The sequence below is a fragment of the Cervus elaphus genome, chromosome 20 (assembly GCF_910594005.1).
Source record: "Cervus elaphus chromosome 20, mCerEla1.1, whole genome shotgun sequence".
Lineage (NCBI taxonomy): Eukaryota > Metazoa > Chordata > Mammalia > Artiodactyla > Cervidae > Cervus > Cervus elaphus.
Window position 1 is genome coordinate 127,525,650 of NC_057834.1, and position 12,810 is coordinate 127,538,459.

Genomic DNA, 12,810 nt, shown 5'->3' on the forward strand with positions numbered 1-12,810 from the left:
AGCCGTGTGACTTTCCCCGGGCTTCACCTCAGCCCCACTCCAGCCCAGCAGCCATCATTCCCTGATTGCCGGTACCTTTCTGCAGCCTGGAGATTTGCATTGTAAATGGTGTTTGTCAGGCCCCTGAAATAATATTAATCATTGTAAAACAACTATGTTGCATAATTTATACGTAAAAAAGAAAGAATGAATCTTTTGCTTGAATTAATATTTCCTCATAGGTATCTTTCGCACTCCCATGGTAATGAAACCCTTGTCTCCCCTTCTAGGTGAGGATGGCTCTGGAAGAGTCAAACTGTGTCTTTGTATGGCTTCTTTTTAAAAATTTATCTTTATTTATTTATTTTTGGCTGCCTCTGGTCTTCGTTGTGGTGCCCTCCAGGGATCTTCGCTATGGCACGTGTGCTCCTCTCTAGTTGTGACCCGTGGGCTGCAGAGAAGTCCGTGCACAGCAGTGAGAACCCCGTGTACTGCAAGACAAGCCTGCGTGCGCTGCAACTAGAGAAAGCCTGTGCGCTGCATCAGAAACCCAGTGTGGCCAAAAAAACAATAACAGAGGGAGCAGAGGCACAACATGATGGCAAGAGAGGAAGGTCCTGTGAAGATAGAGAAAGGCATTGCAATTTTGCAGCCACAAGCTGAAGCTTGCCTGGAGCCACAGAAGCTGGAAGAGGCAAGGAAAGATTTACTTCCAGAGCCTTCCAAGGGAGCGTGGCCCTGCTGACACCTTGATCAGACTTCTGGACTCCCCAACTACGAGAGAATAGATTTTTGTTGTTTTAAGCCACAGTGTTTGAATGTTCTGTTACAAGAACCCTAGGAATGATTCCATACATCATGCCCCACCTCTTCCCACAACCTCTCAGAGGGGTTCTCTGCCTCACATTTTAAGTTAATGATAATATTCTCTGGCTTTGCATCTGGATCCTTTGCTGGGAGACCCCTGGAGCCCGTCCGAGCCAGTCAGGTTGCTGTGTTGCATCCAAATCCCAGAAGATTTTTCCCTGGGAGGTTTTCCTTCCCAGGAAGCAGAGTCCAAGTATTGACCATGTAGAGTTTCAGTGTTAGCTCTCACTGACATACAATTCAGGACCAGAAATAAGGACCCCACTAGGAGGGGGGCTTGTGTGAGACTTCTGTAGCTACCATTTTGGACTCTGTATTTTTATCAAAATTCATCAGTCTACACCCAGTTTTCAGACCCTATGGTCTAGGACAAAATACATTAAAGAATTATAGTACCATAAATTGTGCAATACATTCCAGGCACTGTGTTAAGAATTTTCTATTCATTTCATCTATCTTTGCAGAAGTCCCAGAGGCTTGTAGGTGTGATTATTCTGATTTCACAGATGAGGAAACTGAGTTCTGAAAACACTAGGAATACTTCCAGTCAGGAAGTGTATGTTTTGCAGAACCAGTGTTTAAACACTGGTGTCTTTGACACATTTGAATTGAAGGGACCCTTCAATTCCTTTCCAGCCCACACCCTCAAGCACTTGCATTTCAGTTCAGCTCAATTGCTCAGTCATGTCCGACTCTTTGCAACCCCATGGACTGCAGCATGCCAGGCTTCTCTGTCCTTCACCAACTCCTGGAGCTTGCTCAAACTCATATTCATCAAGTCAGTGATGCCATCCAATCATCTCATCCTCTGTCATCCCCTTCTCCTCCTGCCTTCAATCTTTCCCAGCAGCAGGGTCTTTTCCAATAAGTCACTTCTTTGCATCTGGTGGCCAAAGTATTGGAGTTTCAGCTTCAGCACCAGTCCTTCCAATGAATATTCAGGACTAATTTCCTTTAGGATTGACAGGCTTGATCTCCTTGCAGTCCAAGGTATGCTCAAGAATCTTCTCCAAAATCACAGTTCAAAAGCATCAACTCTTCAGCACTCAGGTTTCTTTGTGGTCCAACTCTCACATCTACACATGACTCCGAGAAAAACCATAGCTTTAATTAGACGAACCTTTGTCAGTAATGTCTCTGCTTTTTAATATACTGTGTAGGTTTGTCATAGTTTTTCTTCCAAGGAGCAAGCGTCTTTTATTTCATGACTACAGTCACCATCTGCAGTGATTTTGGAGCCCAAGAAAATAAAGTCTGTCAAGCACTTTACTTACCACTTTGTTCTTAGAGGTGAAGCCAGCACTGGGACTGGGCTGTGGACACTGACCCCCGCAAATATGAATATTTTGCGTTTGAGGTCATTTCTCTTGAACAGTTCATTCACAGTGTATATTTTCTCTCTGTCAAAGCTTCCAGGGTTATGAAGGGATAGATTTCAGCCTGAGTTGTACCCTCCAAAAGGTGACTTCTAGTTTGTTAGGGCTTTGCCTTCATGTTCAAGTTCACATACCTGAACATTATATGAAAGGCATTTCATGGTCTGGCCCCTACCAGCCTCTCTGACCTCATCTCCCTTAAAGCCCTTCTTTCCACCTCTTGCAGTCAACTTCGTAGATGTTTCATCCATTCACTAAGCTCCCATCCTTTGCACAAGCTGTTTCTCCCACTTGGAACTCAACCTCCCCACTGGCCTCTCCACTGTCCCTCTATCTCTATCCTTTGGCTAAAGTCTACCACGCCAAGATGCCTTCCCAGATCATCTAAGCTTGGTCAGAGGCCCCTACTGCACGTTTATTCTCATTGCATCCGTTATTCCCATAGCAAAACATCACTTAGTTTAGAATTGTATTGTCTGCATCTCTGACTTTGCTGCAAGTTGTAGGCAGTGAGTGTGTTTGCATTGGTCACCATTGTATTTCCAGCACCCAGGGTACAGAATGGATGATCAATAAATATTTGTGACATGAATGAGTTAAGAATGCCAGAAATTCCTTCTTGGATCTTTAGGTGCAGAATTATGTCATTGATTAGGACATTGAAGAATGTTGTATTAAAAGGCATAGCTATCTGTCCAGTTGTCAACGCAAAGAATACTCTAGATCATTTTGTAAGTTACCCACAACTTCATCTAAATCATCTGGACAAATTTAAGTATTGAAGGAGATGGTATTATGTGATGTTTTCAATTCCTTACTTCTTTGTGACTATATTTTTAGTAGACAGCTTAGAGTAATGAATTGCACAAATTTGACCACTCAAAACATAAGGTAAAAATTTCTATGATGTTTCAAAACTGACTCTTCCAGGTTCAAAGGGAACTCCAATTCAAGTACCTAAAGTTGGTTGCGTGTGTGCTAAGTCGCTTCAGTTGTGTCCGACTCTTTGCGACCCTATGGACTAGAGCCCGCCAGGCTCCTCTGTCCATGGGATTCTCCAGGGAAGAATAGTGGAGTGGGTTGCCATGTCCTCCTCCAGGGGATCTTCCCAACCCAGGGGTTGAACCAATATCCCTTATGTCTCCTGCATTGGCAGGTGGGTCCTTCACTAGTGCCACTTGGGAAGCCTGAGGTTGGAGGGCAGCCTTTTCCTAAGTCCCCTTAGTGACTGTGCATTTGGATCCTGACTTCCATACCTTCTGACCATGCTGAGTAGGGGACTTCTGTGAACACAAAGTCACTGTCACCATCCCTTAGATTCTTCCTGGCCTTCTTGAAGGGCAGTGATTTTGTTTGGGATGTCAGAGTCAGGTTGGAGGTGCTGGGCTTTGAAAACTGTTCAACTTGGTGACTTAAAGGCTGATGTTCTGTGGCCATTACAGGAGAAAGAGCCCTGGATTAGAAGTCAGAACACCTGGGTTCTCACCTGGCTCTTCCTTGTGGCTTCTCCGGGCTCTTGTCTCTAAAGTGAAGTTGGAGTGACGTTAGGATCATCATATGTAGCTCATAGGTTGATGTGAGAATCAGAAGACTTAAGAGATATGGTGGTGGTGGTGGTGTAGTCCCTCAGTCATGTCCGACTCTTGTGACCTCATGGACTGTAGTCCACCAGGCTCCCCTGTCCATGGGCTTCTCCAGGCAAGAATACTGGAGTGGGTTGTCATTTCCTTCTCCAGGGGATCTTCCCGACCCAGGAATTGGACCCAGGTCTCCTGCATTACAGGCAGATTCTTTACCGACTGAAGTACAAGGAAGCCCCTTAAGAGATGTGAGCGGGCTTTAAAAATGGAAGGTGGACAGGTTTGAGGGTGGCCAGTACATTGTAAGTACTTTAGTGTCTGCTGAAAGGATGTGTCATATGTCTATGGATGGCTTTGTATCCATATCCGTGCAGCCAAAGGGAGCCTCCCTCTTGGTATTTTTAAAAAGAGATTTATGGCCATGGTGGGTCTTCTTTGCTGCACGGAGGCTTTCTCTAGTTGCAGTAGTGGGGGCTACTCTTCTTTGCTGCGCTCAGGCTTCTCTTGTGGAAGACACACGCTAGGCGTGCGGGCTTTGGTAGCTGCAGAGTGTTAGCTCAGTAGTTGTGGCACACAGGTTTAGTTGCTCCATGCACGTGGGATCTTCCTGGATCAGGGATTGCCCCTTGCATTGCTATGTGGATTCTTAACCCCTGGAGCACCAGGGAAGCCCCTCTCTAGCTTTTTGAAGGCAGGGAGAACAGGACACTCTCCTCTCTTGCCTTGTCAGAATGCTATTCCTTTTTTTTTTTTGGCTTCTTGTCTAAAGCCCTGCCTTCAAGTGACACCAAAATACCCTTGCAAACAGAAAAAATGGGGAGTTCCCAATCACAGGTACTGGTGAGAGAAGATGAGGAATGGCAAGAAGGAAGGTACAGAAAAGACAGAAAGAGAGAGTATGCATGGTTAATAACTCGATTTAACTCCATGACTATAAGCCCCAGTTGGGTCTTCCCAGTCAGAGGAGAGACAGTCTCCATATGGGGTAGATGGAGATTGAATCCATGGAACACAATAATATCTTCTCTCCCTCTTGCTTCCTCTAGGTCATAGCAGCAGCCAGGCCTGTGGTGTGTATATGAGCACAAGGACCCTTGCTGTAAGCTAGTGAGATTAGTGTAGATCACTGTCTGGAGCCCTGTGGGAATGGGGCCCAAAAGTGTCCCATGGCAGCCTCTGCAGACCTTCTATGTCCAAGTCCATCGTGTCCTGCTTGTGACAGAGCCAGCTTGTTTTTTAAGAAGCTAAAACAGTGGTCCTTGGGGGAAGGCTCTTATTCACCAAAAGATGTGAAAGGCTGGGCCAGCCTGAAACGTGCCAGAGGTGCCGAGGGAGGAGGCGGGCCTTACTGAATTGGGGGTGGGGAGGGGGAAGGCTGGCCCTCATGCACTCACTGGGCTCTCTGCTGTCTCGATGGGGCTGATTCTCAGGAGGCTGGAGCACAGCCCTGACTTTCCCTTTAAACAGAACCTGCAGGGAGGACCCTGATTGGGCTGGTTTCTGGTCACTGGGGGTCGCTCTTAGCCCACCGAAGGGCTATAGCAGGGCCCTTCTTGGGCTCTAGAGGAGACTTTAAGGGGAGGACTTGGCTTCCCAGGTGGCTCAGATGGTAAAGAATCTGCCTGCGATGAGGGAGACCCTGATTCGATCAGGAAGATCCCCTGGAGGAGGGAATGGCTACCGACTCCAGTATTCCTGCCTAGAGAACTCCATGGACAGAGGAGCCTGGCAGGCTACAGTCCATGGGGTCACAAAGAGTTGGATATGGCTGAGCAACTAACACTACTACTTGGGCAAACAGCAGAAAGAGCTACCCTGGGGATTTGGCTGGGACTGTACCAGACCCCAAATCTTCCCCAAAATGACCTCAAGCTAAGCTCCACAGAGTGTATGCTTGTTGCCCAGAATCAGGGCTGACTAGCTGAGGACAAACCTGCTCCTTGGCGCTTCACAGAGAGTTGTTCTGGATGTAGGAGGCGAAATGATGGAGTCAGTTCTTCTAGACTTGGGGAGAAGTCTTTCTAGTCTGTCTTCCTTCCTTCCCTGACGCTACCTCGGTAACATTTCAAACCTTATCAATTTTTTATTTCATTTATTTGTTGGTTATGATGGCCCTGGGTCTCTGTTGCTGAGCACAGACTTTGTCTAGTGGCAGTAAGCAGTGGTTCCTCTCTAGCTGTGGTGATCAGGCTTAGTTGCTCCCCCGCATGTGGGATCTTCCTGGATCAGGGATCGAACCCGTTTCCCCTGCATTGGTAGGTAGATTCTTAACCACTGGACCACCAGGAAAGGCCAAGCCTTATTGTTTCTCGCCAGTGCTCCTGTGAGGGCCAGCTAAATGGGTCCTACTGGTTTGGTTTCTTCTCTTCCCACCTTTCCTCAGCACTGCAGACAGGGATTGCCATAGCATGCCAACCCCACACCAGACCCCAAGTTGGTTACTGGTTGACATAGAAATGACCCAAACCCTGATCTCCAGAAGCCTGTGGTCCGGACGGGGAGCTAGACTGTGACAGATGGTGACAACAAGGTGTCTTACGGGACAGCAGTGAGCTGACACTGCTTTGGAAGCATAAATAAGTCACAACAGACCAAACCAGGGCCATTGGAGGTGAGCTATAAAAGGCAGGTGGGTGTTTGCCCATAAATAAGCTAAGAAGGAAATTTCGAGTAAGCAAGTTCTCAAGAGCATTGACTTGATATGTCTGGTGCCCCCGGGACAGTGGGGAGAGCAGACCTCATGCTGAGCTAGCGGTAGGCAGCAACCGCCATCGGCAGGGCCTTAGATACGCTGGTGCATTGACTGGAATTTTTGCTAAAACCAAAATCTAATCACTTCCCTCCCTCTTCTAAACCTGAAATGTCATGGGGCAGAGCACATATCCTGTTCTGCGTGGTTTGCTTGTGCTGGGTTCTTTTCCTTGACCACATCTGCTTTTCCCATATCCATCTGCTGAACTCTGATCCATCCTCAACAAGATCTCAAAGCCAACCACCTCTGTCAAGGTTTCTCTGAACAGGATCTTGCTTTCTTTGAACCCTCATGACATCGAGTGCCTCTCAAGGACATTTCCTTTTTGGACTTTGTATTGGCATCTCATTCATTTTTTTTCCCCTGAAGAGACCCACATGTAGCCCATCTCACAGCAGTGGTCAAAGGTTTGCTGATTTAAGACTCTGCTTTTTCATTCCTCTCTTGGTTGAATTGTTCTTCCCCTTGCCACCAAACAATATGTTCAAATCCTAACCTCTGATGCTGGAACTGTGAATGTGACCCTATTTGGAAAAGGGGGCTTTGTGCATGTAAGCAAGTTAAGATGAGGTCATGGTGGAATAGGGTGGGCCCCACTCTAATAGGACTGGAGTCCTTATAAGAAGAGGAGAAGAAAGAGATGACACAGGAAAGATGACATGAAGACACAGAGGAAAGCTGGCTGTGTGTGGACAGGGGCAGAGACTGGACTGATGCTGTCATAAGCCAAGGAAGACCTTGACTACCAGAAGCTGGAAAAGGCAAGGATGGATCCTCCTCAAAAAGCTTTGTAAGATACATGATCCTGCCAACACCTTGGTTTCAGACTTCCAGCCTCCAGAGATGAGAGACAATAAATTTGTTTGTGGTAGTTTGTGAGGGCTGCCCTGGGACACTCAGAGGATGCCCTTATTCTTATCCTTTTCCAGTGTTGACCCCCAGTACTGCTTCTTGGCTTTCTGAGCCCTGACAGCCGTGCCTAGGCCTGCTTCTCCAGCTGGGTTCCTCCCAGGCTCACCTGTCTTTGTTGCTACAACCACACCCATCTCTTGGCCTTTTGTCAAGGCCCCTTTTCCTGATAGTTGGCCAGTCTGCCAGGCCAGCCCTTGCTTTCGTATTAGTATACTCTTGCTTGAGGATAGATTTTAATTTTGACCTGGACCTTCTGGAAACTTAAAGCTTTTACTCCCAAGAGTGACTCTAAATGTGGAACTCACTTTGGGGTCCACTTCTGAAGAAATGAAATCACCATCTTGACAAGACATCTGCACCCCCATGTTCATTACAGCCCTATTTACAATAGCCAAGACATGGAAACAAGCGTCCATCAACAGATGAATGGATACAGAAAACGTGGTGTGTATGTATACAATAGAATGTTATTCAGCCATAAAAAAGAAGGAAATCCTTGACATTGAGGGCATCATGCTAAATGAAACAAGCCAGATGGAGAAAGACGTTCTGTATGACCTCACTTTTATGAAGAATCTAAAAAGCTAAATTCATAGAAACAGCAGACTGGTGGTATCTGGGGAGCAGAATGGAGGAATGGGTGAAGGTGGTCAAAAGGCATAAACTTCCAGTTATAAGATAAATAAGCTCTGGGGATGCAGTGTATAGTACAGTGATTATAGTTAACAATATTGTACCGCATATTCAAAAGTTGTTGAGAGTAGATTTTAAAAGCTCTCACCACACACACACACACACAAGTATTTTAACTATATGAGGTGATGGATGAATTAACTAACCATACTGTGGCGATCATTTTGCAATATACACACACACAAAATCCCTGTCTTGTGTATATACATATACAGTGTTCTATGTCAATTATATCTCAATAAAGCCGGAAAAAATAAAGGTGGGGCTAGCAGAGCATCACAGAACGGCAGGACTGGAGGAGGGCTTGCTGTAGAGATGGACAGACTGAATGTCAACAGATATTTATGAAGCGCCTCCTCTGGGCCAGGTATGGGCTGGACAACAGTGATTAAAGAAAAAAAGACAAACAGAACCTTCCCTTGTGGATCCTATCAGCCAGTGAAGGAGGTGGTTACTGGCTATTAATCAAAGGATCACCTAACTAGATGCAAAATTACAACTGTGATAAATATTTAGGAAGGAGGTGCCAGGTGCCACAAAATCAGGATGAAAACAGATACTGGACAGTGCGTGGGTGAGAGATTTTGGATTGGAATGGGACCTTTTGGCATCTCTGCTTTCATGGCTGGGAACTGTACCCTGCTGGAGTGTAGGGATCTCTGTGTAAAAAGGCAAGAAATGATCTCAGAAGTGTACTCCTTAAAGTGTAAAAACCCCAAGAAAAGGATCACACACTGCTTAAAACTTTACTTGTTCCTTTATTCATTCATTTAACAAAAACATTTACAGAGCCCCTTCTATGTACCTGGCAATGGGTAAGTGCTATAAACACACATTCAGGTTCCATCTTTTCAAAAAACATACAGACTAGCCGGGAAGATAGATGAACATGTAGCTATATTCCAGTGTGATGATATGTGCCTGCTTCTGTAGGAATGTAAGTCTACAGAAAAAAAAGGAAGTTCAAGTTCAGCCTTGAAGGATATAGCCAGCTGCTATGTGAAGAAGTGAAAGGAGATGCAGCTGTTGTCATCCAGTCGCTAAGTCATGTCTGACTCTGCAACCCCAGGGACTATAGCATTCCAGGCTCCTCTTTTCACTCTCTCTCGGAGTTTGCTCACATTCACGTCCATTGAGTTGGTGATGCTGTCTAACCATCTCATCCCCTGCCACCCCCTTCTCCTTTTGCCTTCAGCCTTTCCCAGCGTGAGATGCAGCACGGGAGGGAAATCCAGCCAGAGGGAACAGCGGGGCACAGACACGGGGATGTGCAGGTCCGTGGCACATCTGGGAAGAGGCAAATGAATTCCATGTGACCAAGATGTAGAGCCCAAGAACAAGAGTGCCTGGAGACCAGGCTGAAGAGATCCAGCTTCCATTTATTTTCCTGCTAATCTCCTTCCCTGGGGTTATGTGGGTGGTATCTGCTGCCGTTCCCCACTGTCAAACTCTAGCTAGTTTTCAAGGCTGTAGAACTATTTTTGGCTAAAGACTATTCTTTTCCTTAAACATGCCAAACTTAAGGCATCGCAGAGTGAGACCCACACTTGTGTGTCCCCTTTTGTCCCTTGTCCTAAGATAACATGGGGAAAAAACATGAACTCAGATAGTAAAGAATCTGCCTGCAATGCAGGAGACCTGGGATTAATCCCTAGGTCAGGAAGACTCCCTTGGAGAATGGGAATGGCTACCCACTCCAGGATTCTTGCCTGGAGGATTCCATGGAGAGAGGAGCGTGGTGAGCCTCAGTCCATGGGGTCACAAAAAGTTGGACACAACCGAGCAACTAACTTTCATTAAGCATAACAGACCTGATCTGGAGACTGCCTCTGCCATTGACTAGCCCTTTGGCAAGTTATTCACTCTCTCAAAGCCTCAAAATCTTTACTTCATGGGGTCCCGAAAAGCACCAGATACATGGTAGGTACTCAAAAAAACTTTCTTCTTTGAGATCCTGTGACTGAAGACCATCAGGAATGGACCAGCTGCTTCTCCAAAAGTGGGAGTCACGGCTGCTGCCTGGTGCAGGCTGAAGAACACGACTGCCTTTTCTTTCAGTTGAAGTGTCTTTACAACGAGCCAACTCAGTCTTTCCTGTGAGATCTCTTTACATTGAACTTGACTAAGTCTTTGATTAGCACCAAAACCTCATTTTTCACTTTCTACTGGTTCCTCCCCTTTAACATTGGCGCTCTCAAGATGTTCTTTGTTTCTGGTGCAAAATGTGTGTGTGTGTGTGTGTGTTGGAGAGAGGGGGTACCAAGAAGCAGAGGCGAGGTGTATTTTTATAGCTAGAGAGGAGCTGGCAGAAATGGAAAATAAGGTTTTCAAGTTCATATGTTTATGCTTTAGAAGCGATGTAAAGGAGCAGCTCAGTGGAGGTCTGTGTGTCCTGTTCAATATCTAAGAAGCTTTCTGAGACATGCCTTCGAGCATTCTGATTAAAAAGCCTCCCTGCCGGTCCGTGGCCCCTTCCTTTCCTCTGCCCCTCCCCCAGCGGGGCCCTGGCAGGACCGAGTGTGTGGCAGGGCATCAGGACCTGTACGAGCCTCATGCCTGAATAAGAAATCCGCTTTCTGGGTTCACTGGGCCCAACAACCGGGGCAGATTAATCCCAAGAGGTGGTCGGTGCACAATTAACATTTGTGCCTCTTATTTTAATTAAGAAGGGCCAGGCGATAAGGTGTTTGCACGTCTAATGGGACCCTGTGGCACGTGCCTACTGCCAGAAGAGTTTCGGTTATTAGCACTTGTTGAAGACTTTCTAGATAATTAAATAGCACATTAATCATTGCTCCAAATGGACACAGAATTTTCTCTCTCATCTAGGCTTCCCGCCTGCAGAAGGGGAAGAGGCTTCCGGCCCTGGTGGTACCCCGGCCCCAGGCAGGAACTCAGCCCATGCGTGCCCACTTCCAGTGATTCTGCAAAAAATAAAGGATCCTCGCAGACATCCGCCTCCGTGGTTCTGACAGCTGAAGCTCTCTTCACAGGCACATTAACATGACCTCATTAGTTTGTGCATCTACTCTCCTAACCACATAAAACGGAGTGCGGTAGGAGCCAATCATGCTAATTACATCAGATCGGTTTGCATATTCATAAACCATTTTCTGTTTTATGGACAGCAAAAATAAACACAGTATCTCTTTAATAATTTTAAGTGGGTCACTTTCAGGACTGTATCTGTTTTAAATAAATTATCATATTGTTAAAGGCCACAGTCAAAAGCTATTTTTTGAGCAGGCTGAGAGGTGAGGGTAGGGGGCAGGGCATGCGGAGGGGATTTGGAGAGTCAATGGGATTCACCAAGTGGTTGATTTCCAAGGTCTCCTCTGCCAGAGAAAATCCAGATTTGAAAAACCTCCCGGGTTTAGTGAACAGGTGCAGGGCAGCCTCTTACTCACGACAAAATATATTCTTGTCAGAAATTTGAGATGATCTAAATCACAGTCTTAAACAGTGGGAGTGAAACCCAGGAACATATGAACTCCTGTGTTTTCTTGGAAGGGTTGAATTTTGGGGGCCAAGTTTGACATTCTGGCTTTTCTCAGGTGGGATGAAAAATCAGCATGAGGCTAATCAGAAGTAGGATCAAACCTGCAGAGACAGACCTTTCTGCTGTCCCACCTGTGCCCACCCAAGGCCCTCTGTTCTGGGTCCTTCTGTAACCACCAACAGTGAAGCCAGGTTACAGATTTCCTTTGCTTTAGGGCTTAAAAAAAAGCTTTATAAAACAAAGGTACACAAGATTTTCAGAGAGAGAGAGTGCTTAATCTAGTTAAGAAAATGAACTATTTTTAAGACTACCCAAAGACCTAGTTGCATGAGACAATTGATTTGGTAATTACAAACCATTCCTATTCATTCATTAAAGTAGGTCCTAGAGGACTAATATTGTCTTAATCTGATTGAATATACTATACATTTTAAGGTAATAAGACAGCATTTCTTTATTTAAAAAGTATCCTGTAATTTAGGCATTTCAGGGATACAAGTTGATTTTTTTTATCCCTTTTAATAAAGATACAGCTTTTACATGTAGCCATATCAGCGTGTTTATTTCAAGCTCTGGATGTTCCTTTCTTTTCTCTTTGTTGTAAACACTTCTGGGAGAATTAATGTGGCACTTCTTAGGGAAAGTTCAGGCTATCCCCTTTTTGTTGTTGTTTTTGAAATGCTGCTTCCGATTGAGTGGGCGTAGATGCTGGGAAAGGCTCTCATTTTCCTTAATGCATAGGTCCCTGACTCAGAGCTTCTTGAAGACCTTCTGCTCAACCTCCAAAAATGTTTGCATTTATTCCCCTTCACCTTGATTCCTGACTAGGTTAGACTCAGAGCACAGATGGCTGCCCTGTGTTATTATCTGAACCAGAGCTGAAGCTTTTGTGTGTCAGCTGCACTGATTTCGAAATACCCTATTATTTGTGCAATATACCTTGGAATTACGGTTCATAATTTCATGAAAGCCTAACATATCTGAATGTTTACAAGTTCTATCCCTTGGGGAAATATATAGTGTTCATTTCTTTTGTTTAGTCTATTTAAAGTAGGACTAGATACAAAGCGGGAGTGATTGACAAATTAATGCTCTCAGCTCCTACTCCAAAGTACTTGAATTATTAGTACAAAAAAGCATGTTACAAACTGT

The 12,810-nt window shown here is 45.5% G+C and overlaps 1 long non-coding RNA gene across 1 annotated transcript in view; it reads left to right on the forward strand.

The window, feature by feature from the left end:
• Nucleotides 1-11,327, forward strand: part of LOC122678295 — a 36,188-nt gene extending 24,861 nt beyond the window's left edge. Inside the window, exon 3 of the long non-coding RNA XR_006336053.1 lies at nucleotides 10,989-11,327. This is a non-coding gene — a long non-coding RNA (uncharacterized LOC122678295). The remainder of the gene's footprint in view (nucleotides 1-10,988) is intronic.
• Nucleotides 11,328-12,810: the final 1,483 nt, after the last annotated feature.